The sequence below is a fragment of the Bubalus bubalis genome, chromosome 4, assembly GCF_019923935.1.
Source record: "Bubalus bubalis isolate 160015118507 breed Murrah chromosome 4, NDDB_SH_1, whole genome shotgun sequence".
Classification (NCBI taxonomy): Eukaryota; Metazoa; Chordata; class Mammalia; order Artiodactyla; family Bovidae; genus Bubalus; species Bubalus bubalis.
The window spans coordinates 152,939,998-152,952,080 of NC_059160.1; the positions used below are offsets into that span (position 1 = coordinate 152,939,998).

A 12,083-nucleotide genomic window follows, 5' to 3' on the forward strand; every position below is an offset into this window, starting at 1 on the left:
GACTGAGCAATGAGTCTGTTTGCAGCATTGGGAAGCCAGCTCTGAAGGCCTTTGGCCTGGAGTCAGAGGATGCTGTGCAGTCTTCTTCCAGGAAGTCAGGGAGGGAGAGCACCTTAGTCTCTCTCTCACTGCACTTTGGGTCCAGATGGGAGAAGGGAGTATTCCAGGGTGGTCAGCATTAGTCCTTGTGTTGGGACTCTTAGAACCATGCTTGGCCTTTCTCCTTGCCCACCTAATAATATATGGAACACTAGCGTGTTGCATGCATTGCCTCTTATTTAATCACACCAACCCCAGGAGAGGAGTGCTATTAAGCCAATTTTACAGATGAGGAAATTGAGGTCAAACTAGCAGAAGCAGAATTTGGCCCCAAATGCTTCCTTATTATTCCTTCTTGTAGTATTAAGATCCTTTATATTTTCCAGAGCACTTTCTCTTTCATGCACAGGCTGGTGGCCATAATTCCTGAACCAACAATCTGGATGGTCAATCCAATATCAGATAGCCCAAGTTCAAATCCCAGCTCCACCATTTACTGTGGCCTTGAGTAAAGCAAACAGTTGTTGAAGCCTCAGTTTCTATTGTAAATTGAGGGTAATAATGTCTAAATCACAGAGCAATTTTTAGGATGAAATGAGACAGCCCTTCGGTGGCACTTATGATTCCAAATATGTAAGTGGTAGCCACTAAATTATTATTATTGATTAGAAATGCCAATATTTGATATTGAGTCTTGTCCTGGAAATCTAGAATTAAGTTTGTTATGACCAAATGCTAAAGCTTTTGGCCAATTTCTAAAGAAGGAATGGCTATTACAATTTATTTTATTAAGTCTGTGATAGGCTGAATAAAGGGAAGAAGGCAATGGCACCCCACTCCAGTACTCCTGCCTGGAAAATCCCATGGATGGAGGAGCCTGGTGGGCTGCAGTCCATGGGGTCGCTAAGAGTCGCACATGACTGTGCGACTTCACTTTCACTTTTCACCTTTCATGCATTGGAGAAGGAAATGGCAACCCACTCCAGTGTTCTTGCCTGGAGAATCACAGGGACGGGTGGGCTGCCGTCTGGGGCCGCACAGAGTCAGACACAACTGAAGCGACTTAGCAGCAGCAGCAAAACGTCTACATCCTAAATCCGGACTCTGTGAATGTGTTAACTTATGTAGCAAGAGAAACTTCGTAGAAGTGATTAAATTAAGGATCTTGAGACAGGGAGATTATCTAGATTATGTGGGTGGTCCAAGGCCAGTACAGGGTCCTTATAAGAAGGAAACAGGAAGGACAGAGTTAGAGAAGCAGATATGATCATGGAAGCAAAGTTCAGAGAGAGAGAGAGATTTGAAGATGATTTGCTGCTAGCTCTGAGGTGAAGAACAGGGCCATGAGCCAAGGAATGTGGGTGCCTGTAGAAGCTAGGGAAAGGCCAGGAAACACATTCTCCTCTGGGGCCTCCACAAGGAATGCAGCCCAGTCTGGACCTGTGACCTGTAGGACTGTAAGGTGATAAACTGGTATTGTTTTAAGCCACTAAATTTGTGGTAATTTGTTAGGCCACAGTAGGAAATCAATATAAGATCCTTACCAAAAAGGCTGAATCCAGGTGATAACCACCGCAGAAAGATCATTTAGGAGACTTGGTTGGGTCTAGCTTATACTTCTTTTGTCAAATCTTACTGTACCTTTGTTTGAAATAGACTATTTGACTTTCACTGGGATCCTGAGTGTCAATGAATAAATGATATTCTAGTTTTTCTGAATAAATGATGGTTCAGTTTTTCCACACACAAATAATTACAGGATCCTTATTTAATGTCTTCCATTCAGATTTCACAGGTAATGATAAGCACCTCCTCCACAGACCAGGCTCTGTGCAAGGTACTTCCACCTCTGTGCATTACTATAGGCAGTGTGATGAGTGCGTTTGGAGAGTGTGGGCTTTGATGTAGAAGATGCGAGCAGGAATGCCAGTCTTACTGCTCATGAGCAATGTGACCTTGGGCCAGTCACCTGACCTCTCTGAGCCTTAGTTTACAAATCTGTTAAGTAGGGTTTGGAGAAGGCAGTGGCACCCCACTCCAGTACTCTTGCCTGGAAAATCCCATGGGTGGAGGAGCCTGGTAGGCTGCAGTCCATGGGGTCGCTAAAAGTCGGACATGACTGAGCGACTTCACTTTCACTCTTCACTTTCATTCATTGGAGAAGGAAATGGCAACCCACTCCAGTATTCTTGCTTGGAGAATCCCAGGGACAGAGGAGCCTGGTGGGCTGCTGTCTGTGGGGCCACACAGAGTCAGACACGACTGAAGCGACTTAGCAGCAGCAGTAGCAGGGGTCAGCACATGAGAACTACTTGACATGGGCCCAGCACTCAGTAGATCCTGACCCAGTTAATGTTGCTGCTTGCCTCTCTCAGCCTTGGGTGCTCCGCCTCGCTCCCCAGGAGAGTGCTCTTGTCTGGTGAATGCCGGCACTAGGTGTTGGGTGCGTGAGGTTCAGCGCCTCATGCTTTGTGGCTCTCCTGAAGAGAGTTGGCCTGGCCCAGGGACAGGGTTAGTGCCAGGCAGTGGGGAAGAACTCACTTGTAGCCAGAACTTTCCAGAGGTGGAACCAGCTCCTTGTTACCTTCCTTGTTTTCAGGGGACCTGGGTGTTATGACTTTCTGTCCCACAGGGGCCTGGGAAGGACATTGGCTCAGTCCAGATTGTGAAGATGTGGACTTTGGGTGCCCTTCCCTCATGCGGTCACACATACAGTCACAGAGCCCACTGTTGGGACTGAAGGAAACAAACAGTATGCATCTCGGAGTCTTGAACTCCTGTTTCCTTCCTGGTCTTTGCTATCTGTAGTGCTCCATACTTCTCGAGATCACAGGCTTTATCGTGGTATTGGCACAAAGACATATATCGATCAATGGAACAAAATGGAGAACCCAGAAATAAACTCACACACCTGTGTTTAGTTAATCTACAACAAAGAAGGCAAGACTATATAATGAAGAAAAGACAGTCTCCTCAGCACATGGTGTTGGGAAAGCTGGACATGTAAGTCAATGAAAGTAGAACACTCCCTCACACCACATATAGAAATATGGCTCAAAATGGCTTAAGAGCCTAAATATAAGACAATACCATAAACTCCTGGGCTTCCCTTGTAACTCAGTTGGTAAAGAATCTGACTGCTATGCAGGAGACCCGGGTTCTAGCCCTGGGTCGGGAAGATCCCCTGGAGGAGGAAATGGCAACCCACTCCAGTATTATTGCCTAGAGAATCTCATGGACATAGGAGCTTGGCAGGCTACAGTCAATGGGGTTGCAAGAGTCAGACATGACTTAGCGACTAAACCACCACCACCATAAAACTCCTAGAAGAGAACATAAGCAAAACATTTTTAGACAGGACTTGTAGCAGTATTTTCTTTGGTCAATCTTCCAAGCAAAATAAATAAATAAATAAATAAAAGCAAAAATAAACCCCAAAATAGGACCTAATCAGACTTAAAAGCTTTTTCACAGCAAAGGAAACCATTAACAAAAAATGATGTAAATGACAAGGGGTTAATATCCAAGGTATGCAAATAGCTCAGACAACTCAATATTTAAAAAACTGAACAACCCAATCAAAATAATGGGGAGAAGACCTAAATAGACATTTGAGCAAAGAAGACATACAGATGGCCAAACAGGCACATGAAAAGATGCTCAACATCAGTAATGATTTGAGAAATGCAAACCCAAACCACAAGAGGCATCTACCTTATACTGATCAAAACACTCATCATCAAAAAGTCTACAGATAATAAATGTGGGAGGGACTACCCCAGCAATCCAGTGGTTAAGACCCCATGGCTTCCATTGATTGGGGCATGGATCCCATCCTTGGTTGGAGAACCAAGATCATAAATGCTAAATGGGACACAACCAACCAAAAAAAGAAAAAGGAATGCTGGAGAGGGTCTGGAGAAAACAACCCTCTTATACTGTTGGTGGGAATATAAATTGGTGCAGACACTATGGAAAACAGTATGGAAGTTCTTTAAAAAACTAAAAATAGAGCTACATATGATCCAGCCAGTCCCACTGCTGAGTAGATACCTAGAAAAGATGAAAACTTTAATTTGGAAAAAAAAAAAAATCCATGAATCCCAGCACTCATCACACTACTTAAAATAGTCAAAACACGGAAGCAACCTAAGTGTCCATCAACAGATAAAGGGATAAAGAAGATGTATGTGTACACACACACACACACACACACACACACACACACACACACACACACAATGTTATATCACTCAGCTATAAAAAGGAATGAAATATTGCCCTTTACAGCAACCTGGATGGACCTAGAGAATGTGCTAAGTGAAGTAAGTCAGAGAAAGACAAATATATATCACATGTGGAATCTAAAAAATACTACAAATGAACCTATATACAAAACAGAAAGAGGCTTACAGACATAGAAAACAAGCTTATGGTTACCAAAGGTGGGGAGGGATCAATTAGGAGTATGGGATTAACAGATACAAACACCTACAAATAAAATAGATAGCCAATGAAGATTTACTATATAGCACAGGGAACTGTATTCAATATCTGGCAGTAACCTATAATGGAAAATAATCTGAAAAATATACAGCTGAATCACTTTGTTGTATCCCTGAAACTAACACAATATTGTTAATCAACCATACTTCAATAAAAAGAATACAGGCTCCATCTTTTGACTGGCAATCACACTGCATTGCATTTTTTTTTGGATTGGTGGGTGAAAACAATATTTTGGTAAATGTACACATTAAAAATTCCTCTCCCCCCGACCCCCCGCTTTTAAAATTCTGCCCCCAGCAATTCTTTATTTTTCACTCAGAGCTTCAAGAAATGGAATTAGCCTAACTTGAACTTAACTTCATGAAGACTTTGCCTCCAGCCAGTATCTGAAAAAGAAGGAAAAAATACAAAAATTACCCAAATCTGCGGTATTTGAATAGAGTCTTCCTCCTTTGAAGCCCCATCCCATTCATTAGCTCCTGTACTGCTTTCAACAGCCCTCTGAGGAAGGTGTTCTTATCCTGCTGATCCAGTGCTCAACCGGGGTGAACAGGTGAGGGCATGGGGCATCGGACCATACCACCGTGCCCCAGGTCTGGTCCTGTCCTGCCAGCATCCGTTCTGATTGGTAATAGCCCGTGCTGCACTGATGTTTACTTGTTTGAATAGTGCCCCTGATTTTCTCCACTTCACAGGTGAAAACTCAGAGAGGTGAAGGACGTAAGCCAGGCCGTACAGCTGAACCGGGGGCCCCTGACTCGCAGAACCCGTGAGCTTTTCCTGCTTCAAGCTGCCCCTCTCTGTGGCAGGTTAAATCATACCAGCTTTAAAGACCCCATTACAATACCTTGGTTTCTTTCTTTTCACCACCTTGGAAGCGGCAGTAAAAATATTAAAGCCAACTGCCGTCATCTTTCAGACCGCTGTGTTTATGAGAGGTAGCCTTCAAATGAATGAAAATAATCGCAAACTCCCTCCCTGTTCCATTCTATGGGGACATTTCAGATTTATACAATATTTCTGAAAGCTGTTATAATAGGGCACATGCGCTTAGGGCATTAATGAAGTCGGCTCAGTTCTGGCTGGTCTCATTTCATGGAGCTAATTGTTAAGTGTTTTGCATACTTACAATTGAACTAAATTATTCCAAGCTCGCTGGTTTCAGGAAGTGTTAATTATATTTCAGTAAAGGAAAATCAAGGCTAAAAAATCATCCACTTAGAGCTTATCTATTTATGAACATCTCATTCTGGAGATCTCAAACATATATTTTAACACCATGTGAATATTGAGATTAATATTTCTTCACCAAAGAAAGCTTTATTCCTCCTTTGAATAGGCCCCTTCTCCCCCCATTCCGTCCTTCTAGCTTTATTCAGCAGTCTGGTCTGAAAGTTGAAAGAGGCCTTCTTGTCTATTTCTGGCGCCTTGAATCTTTAAGTTGGGTGCCAAGAGCAGCATTAGCTCCATTCATCTTGAGACCAACTGGCCTTCTACAAATGATATTAATTCATTTAGGGGTCCTGCACAGGCCGTTTCGGACCAAGTGCTCCCTTGCTCCTGGGGTTCTTTCTTGAGTAAGTTGTCTGGACGGGAATTTTCTCCTGGGACGTGGGTTGGAGAGGGTGAGCGGCCCAGCACTGTCACTCAGCTCTCAGTACAGCAGGGGTGGGGATGAAGCGCTGGAGAGGTGGAGGTCTGAGGGGCCGCAGCGCCCGCATTATCCTTGCACACTGCTCCTTCTGCCCACTGGGTCAGAAGGACTGAGCGGACGCCTAACAAGAAGCTCTCAGTGTCTTTTGCATCTGTCGCTCAGTTTCTTTTCTACTTGTTCTTAACTTTTTGTTCATTCACTCCTGCATGCACTCATTTGTTCCTTCAGTGCACACATATAAAGCTACGGAAGGCCCATCGCTCGAGCAGCGGGCCAGGGGCTGGGCGTGGGGAGCTGAGCATGGCAGACCCCCTGCCTTCAGGAGTGCTCATAATAGGTAAATAGACCAGAGCCTCCTGGAGGGCTTGTTAAAACACTAATACAGTATACTAACGCATATATATGGAATTTAGAAAGATGGTAACAATAACCCTGTGTACGAGACAGCAAAAGAGACACTGATATATAGAACAGTCTAATGGACTCTGTTGGAGAGGGAGAGGGTGGGAAGATTTGGGAGAATGGCATTGAAACGTGTAATATCATGTATGAAACGAGTTGCCAGTCCAGGTTCAATGCACGATACTGGATGCTTGGGGCTGGTGCACTGGGACGACCCAGAGGGATGGTGTGGGGAGGGAGGAGGGAGGAGGGTTCAGGATGGGGAGCACATGTATACCTGTGGCGGATTCGTTTTGATGTTTGGCAAAACTAATACAGTGTTTCAGGTTTAAAAATAAAATAAAATTAAAAACAAAACAAAACACAAAGGGCTGGGCCCCACCCCAGAGTTTTTGGTTGAGCAGGTCTGAGAGGAGCTGATAACTGGTGTATCTAACAGGTTCCCAGGTGATGCTGATGCTCTGGTCCAGGAATTACCCTCTGAGAACCACTGCAGGACACTCATGGGATGTAGGAGGCTACATCCTGAGGCCATCTTAGTTTGTGTGTATAGAACTCTGGTATAACTCTTTTTGGCTGGTAGATGTGAGTGGCATTTTTTCGTGAATAAAAACTTTTTCCTTTAAAAAATTACTTTATCTTATAAATAACAGAGAATAACCAATATGTGTTGAGAAATGAGCGTCAAGTGTCTAAGTTGGGCTTCTGAAACAGCTGCACAGCTCCTCCTGCACACTAGCCTTCCAGAAGGAGATTCAAACACATGCTTGTGCGAAATGACAAACACTGCTTTGTAGAGGCCTCCAGGGATGCTTGCATGTACATGGGACCTTGAGAGGAATTGGTATTTAAATAGCAGTGGTATGGACAGCATCTCAGTGTTAAATCTCCACAGGTCCAGGTCTACCCAAAGCTAATGTAGGCCTGGGCTTGGGATCTGAGCACTGCAGAGGACATGGGTAAGCTGGAGAGAGAAGAACAGGGTCATGGCAGGACACAGGAAGCTGGTGAGGGGATGGTGCACTTGGGGCTTTGAGGGATGAATAGAAGTTTACCAGCACTGGAGTGAGCGCAGGGTAGAGAACCGCTTTGGGCTGAGGGGACAGTCTTCACAAGCCACGGAGGTGAGAAAGGCAAGGCTTGTTCAAAGAACGTTGTGCAGCCACTGCTGTGTGGAAGCAGGAGGAAGAGTGGACGATGAAGCAGGATTACAAAAACTGACTGTTAGGCTGAAAAGCTAGACTTTGTCCTGAAATACAGATGAGAGGGTCACTTGGTGCTTTATAGTCGGGAGAGTGACTCAAGACTGCTGTGGTGAGGGCTTAGAAAAGAAGTCTGGCAGGACTGAGAGACCAGCTGGGAGGCAGACTTAAGTCACATAAAAGCTTCCGTCCCTCAGCTGTAGTGGCCATGTTTCCAGGACTTCTTTGCCACATGAAGCTAGTGGCTACCATTGGCCAGTGCCTAGAGAACATCCCTGTAGAATGTTCTATTGGACAGTGCTAGTCTGGACGGGAAGCCTGATGTCTGGGTAGTTACATCTCTTTGGGTCGTTGGACTCCTCACCGCAGGGAGAGAGGGGTGTGATGCAGGAGGGCCAGAGTGGACCCCTCTCAAAGTGCCAGATCCCAAGTTCAAGGGTAGCACTTGTGTGGAGTGGAAGCCATGCCCAGAGGTTGCTAGCAGAGTATAAACAATGGGAGTGGCGGGAGAGGGATGGTCAGGGGTCGGAGGAAAGATGACTCAAGCTCAGTCCTAGAGGCCAAGAAGGACAGTTTCAAGAAGTGAAAGCCATTGGTGAGCCTAGGAAGAGCAGGGATGTTCAGGAGACTCCACCTTGGCCAGTCAGTCCTTTCTCCTGGAAATCTGAGTTGAGACACAGTGACTGAGCCCATTAACTGCAGGAGTTGAGTTGGAAGGTCATTAGCTTGGGGGACAGAGCTGAGACTGCCATGTTTGGGAGGCTGCAAGGAAGATGGTGTGCCGGAAGAGGAGAAGCCAGTTTGTGGAGGGAGAGGAGAACAGCAGGTGTGTAGAGAGAAAGGGAGCAGCCACTCCCTGGAAGGAATGGGCTGAGAGTCTGGCTCTGAGCCCCTGCCGCTTCCCAGGAGATCCTGTCCCCGCTCTGCACCTTCACAGCAAGACTGCCTCCACTCCTAACCAATGGAGTTTCACTGGGTTCTTCTTTCTTACAACGCAGCCATCTCTAAGCGTGTCCTACCGCCTAGCCCAGGAAGTGACACACACCAGGTGCCCAATCAGAGCCTTTGCCTTTATTTACAAATTTATTTTTAAAATTGGAGTTTAATTGCTTTACAATGTTTTGTTACAATTTCTACTATACAACGACAGATGAATGATTAAAGATGTGGTACATTTACACAATGGAATATGATTCAACCATGAGAAGGAATGCAATTAGGTCATTTGTATAGATGTGGATGAACCTAGAGTCTGTCATACAGAGTGAAGTGGGTCAGAAAGAGGAAAACAGATATATTACTGTGCATATATGGACTCTCGAAAGATGGTACTGATGAACTTATTTGCAAGGCAGGAATAGAGATGCAATCAAAGCTTTTAAGGTGTTGAATCAGTGTGAGATTTGAACCATGGACAACATGAGAGATTCAGAGGCAAAGAAGAGGCCATGGGTTGCCTCTTCATCCTTTCTCCCACCCCCTTGAATGCAGATGGAAATACCATAGGCAACTGAAAGATGGCCCCTTCCTCCTCACCCCTTTGGCACATGGGATGTGGTGCCCCCTCCTTCCTTCTTCCAGAAACTACACCTATGGTTGGCGCTGCTTCTGATGTCTTTCCTTGCATCACCACACTCTTGCATCAGTTCAGGTGGTGGTTTAGAGCCCATTAAAATGTGTAAGCCACAGGTAGTGAGTGAAATCCCTAGGATTAATTTGCTTAGTGCAGTATTAATCTGTGTAATGTCACAGGTGCTTCTTCAGCAAATGCAGCAAGATGGAGATGGAGGTACATCCCCTCTGCATGTTTTACCATAAATGCTCTAATTGGCCCCTCTGGGCTGGGGCTGGGGTGTGGCTCCACCTCCTCTGAGCCCCGTGAAAGGGCAGAGTCAGCTGTTTGGGCCCCCAGCCAAGATGCCAAGCATCCAGGCCCCCTCCTCTGTGCCAGCTGGCCCCCACACCCTCGCCCTGTGCCATCTTTCCACACTGCCCCTTGGGCAAAGCAAGAGAAGGAGCTTAGCTGGCTGATCCTACCAGTCCCCAGGACTCGCCACTTTGCAAGCTTTGTAATTAGAATCCTTCTCAATTAGGAGGTGGAGTGAATCAGCATCCAAGTTAACCATATGACCACGCCCATCTGTCTGACCAGCTACCTTGCCTTTAAGACAGCCCCAAGAGCAGGAGAGGATTTTTTAGTGCTGAGGCTGCAGAATCAGGGCTGCATGGCTGGGGGGATGTGAACCTGTCTATTAAGCTTAGGCGCTGCGGTTCAGGACATCTAGCTTCTAAGGAAATGTCTTCCCTCACCAGAGCTGGACTCACAAGAACCTAGTCTTAAGGGCTCTGGGTTTCGTCCTGGAGAGTCTAACTTCACTGTCGCAGTGACCGTAGCTGGTGACCTTGGAGTCCGGAGGGGCTTAGGTGGCTTGTCCAGAGACAGTGGCAGGACAGTGGGGAGCCATTCAATACAATGGCCAAGAGTTCTGGCTTTGGAGCCAGACAGATCTGGATTCAAGTCCAGCTTCTGTGCTTAGCAGTTGGATGCCCTTAGGCAGATAACCTCTTTGCTGGGCTAATTTTCTTAATACCAGAATGTGTATCACAGTATCTGCCTTACAGAGTCGCGTGATGTGTAGGAAGTGTTTAGCACAGAGCTTGCACAGTCAACTTAAAAGCAGCAGTTTTTATTATTATCGTTAATAGTAGTGATAATGGAATAAAATGCCCTCAGGTGCCCTGAGGTCGCTGTGCCTTCCTATCCTTTGTCCTCCTGCAGCCTCCCCTGTGTCTGCCTCGACCTGTGCGTCCTGATAGTGAGGCAGGATAGTGGAGGCGACAGCTCTGAAGAGGACATAATAGGTGCTTAAGCACAGAGATGATTATGGCCAACAAGCTAAGCTGAAGCCCTAGAACCCTCCAGAGCTGGTCAGCTCTTCTGATGACATGGGGATGGAAGTTCCTCTCAGCTTCACAGGATTCTGATGTTGGGGTGAACATTGCCAAGTTCACTGTCTCCAGCAACAGAATTGGACTCTGGCTGGTTTAAGTAGGAAAGGACTTTCTTGAAAGAGTACGGTGTCTCAGAGAAAGCTGGGAAACCAGGGTAAGGCAGGTGGGGAGAGCTGTGCTGCCTCTGACCTCACTGTGCTTGGGGTCACACATGGACACCCTGGGTACACAGGAGCTGCCTCATCTCTGGCATCTGTTCTCTCCTGACCTTGCCTCTCTGTGCCTCTTGCACATCCTGAATATCTGATCCATTCTTCCTGGGTGACATACTGGATTTCAGCTGCACAGATGTGTAGGAGAATACTAAATGCCTGTCAGGCCTGCCTTGTTTTCTGAATTGGGAGAAGGGCTGTGCCTCCCCAAGAGTCACACAGGTGTTTATTACATAGTAAGAACACTTGGTCATGGGGCAGCCATTGGTGTATGTCAATGGAAAATGCTAGAGGCCTTCAAAGTCCCCATCCCGTGGACCATGATGCTGCTGAAACCTTACCTGGCACATTTCCAACATATTGCTGCACTGATAGCTGCTTCTGTCCTCCTGTCCTGTGGAGAAAGGGGCTTAGACTCCTGGGAGTCCAGGCCCAGATCTTCAGATGACAGCGTGCTTGGGAGCTCTGGGAGTGAGGGTGGGGGCAGCTGGTCACCAAGTTCAGGCCGTGAGCACCGTCTCTCTCCGGAGCAGCAGTGAGTCAGAGCCCAGGTTGCAGGGTGGCAGGAGAACCGGAGGTGCAGCCACGGTGGGGGGCTGCCATGCTGCCCTTCTGGGGACACACCAGATATGACACCCCTCCTCAGCAGGCCCCACTCCGTATGATGTACGTGGGGTGGAGACTGGCTGAAAAGGCCCTTGTCCTGCCTTGACAGCATCGTTCGTGTCCTGGGGCTTCACCCCCATCCCCTATCCCCATTCCCTGCAGTGGGTGACCACCATGCTCCAGGGAAATGAAAGGGAGCTTCCTGTCACCAAATGATAAGGCATCTTCATGATATATTCCGGTTGTTCCCACAAAACAGTATTTAAACAGTCAAACAGCAATTAAAAAAAAAAAAAAGCCGATCTGATCCACAGCACAAAAAATTACCGTTGCTCTGTTAAAACCCTGGGTGAGTGGAGGGTTGGGTGTGGGGTCAGAATTCACACAGCCTCCCCTGTGTCACCTGAAGCAACACCCGGCCTCTTAGGACAGTGGTGCTTAAAGTGTGGTCAGCAGCTTCAGCGGCGCCTGGAAACGCGAAACACAGCTTCTCAGCCCCCCTGCCAG

General features: G+C 46.6%; 1 long non-coding RNA gene across 1 annotated transcript in view; it reads left to right on the forward strand.

Moving 5' to 3' along the window:
• Positions 1-4,914: 4,914 nt before the first annotated feature.
• LOC102393709 overlaps positions 4,915-12,083 on the forward strand; it is a 66,531-nt gene continuing 59,362 nt past the window's right edge. The window contains exon 1 of the long non-coding RNA XR_006550862.2: positions 4,915-6,125. This is a non-coding gene — a long non-coding RNA (uncharacterized LOC102393709). The remainder of the gene's footprint in view (positions 6,126-12,083) is intronic.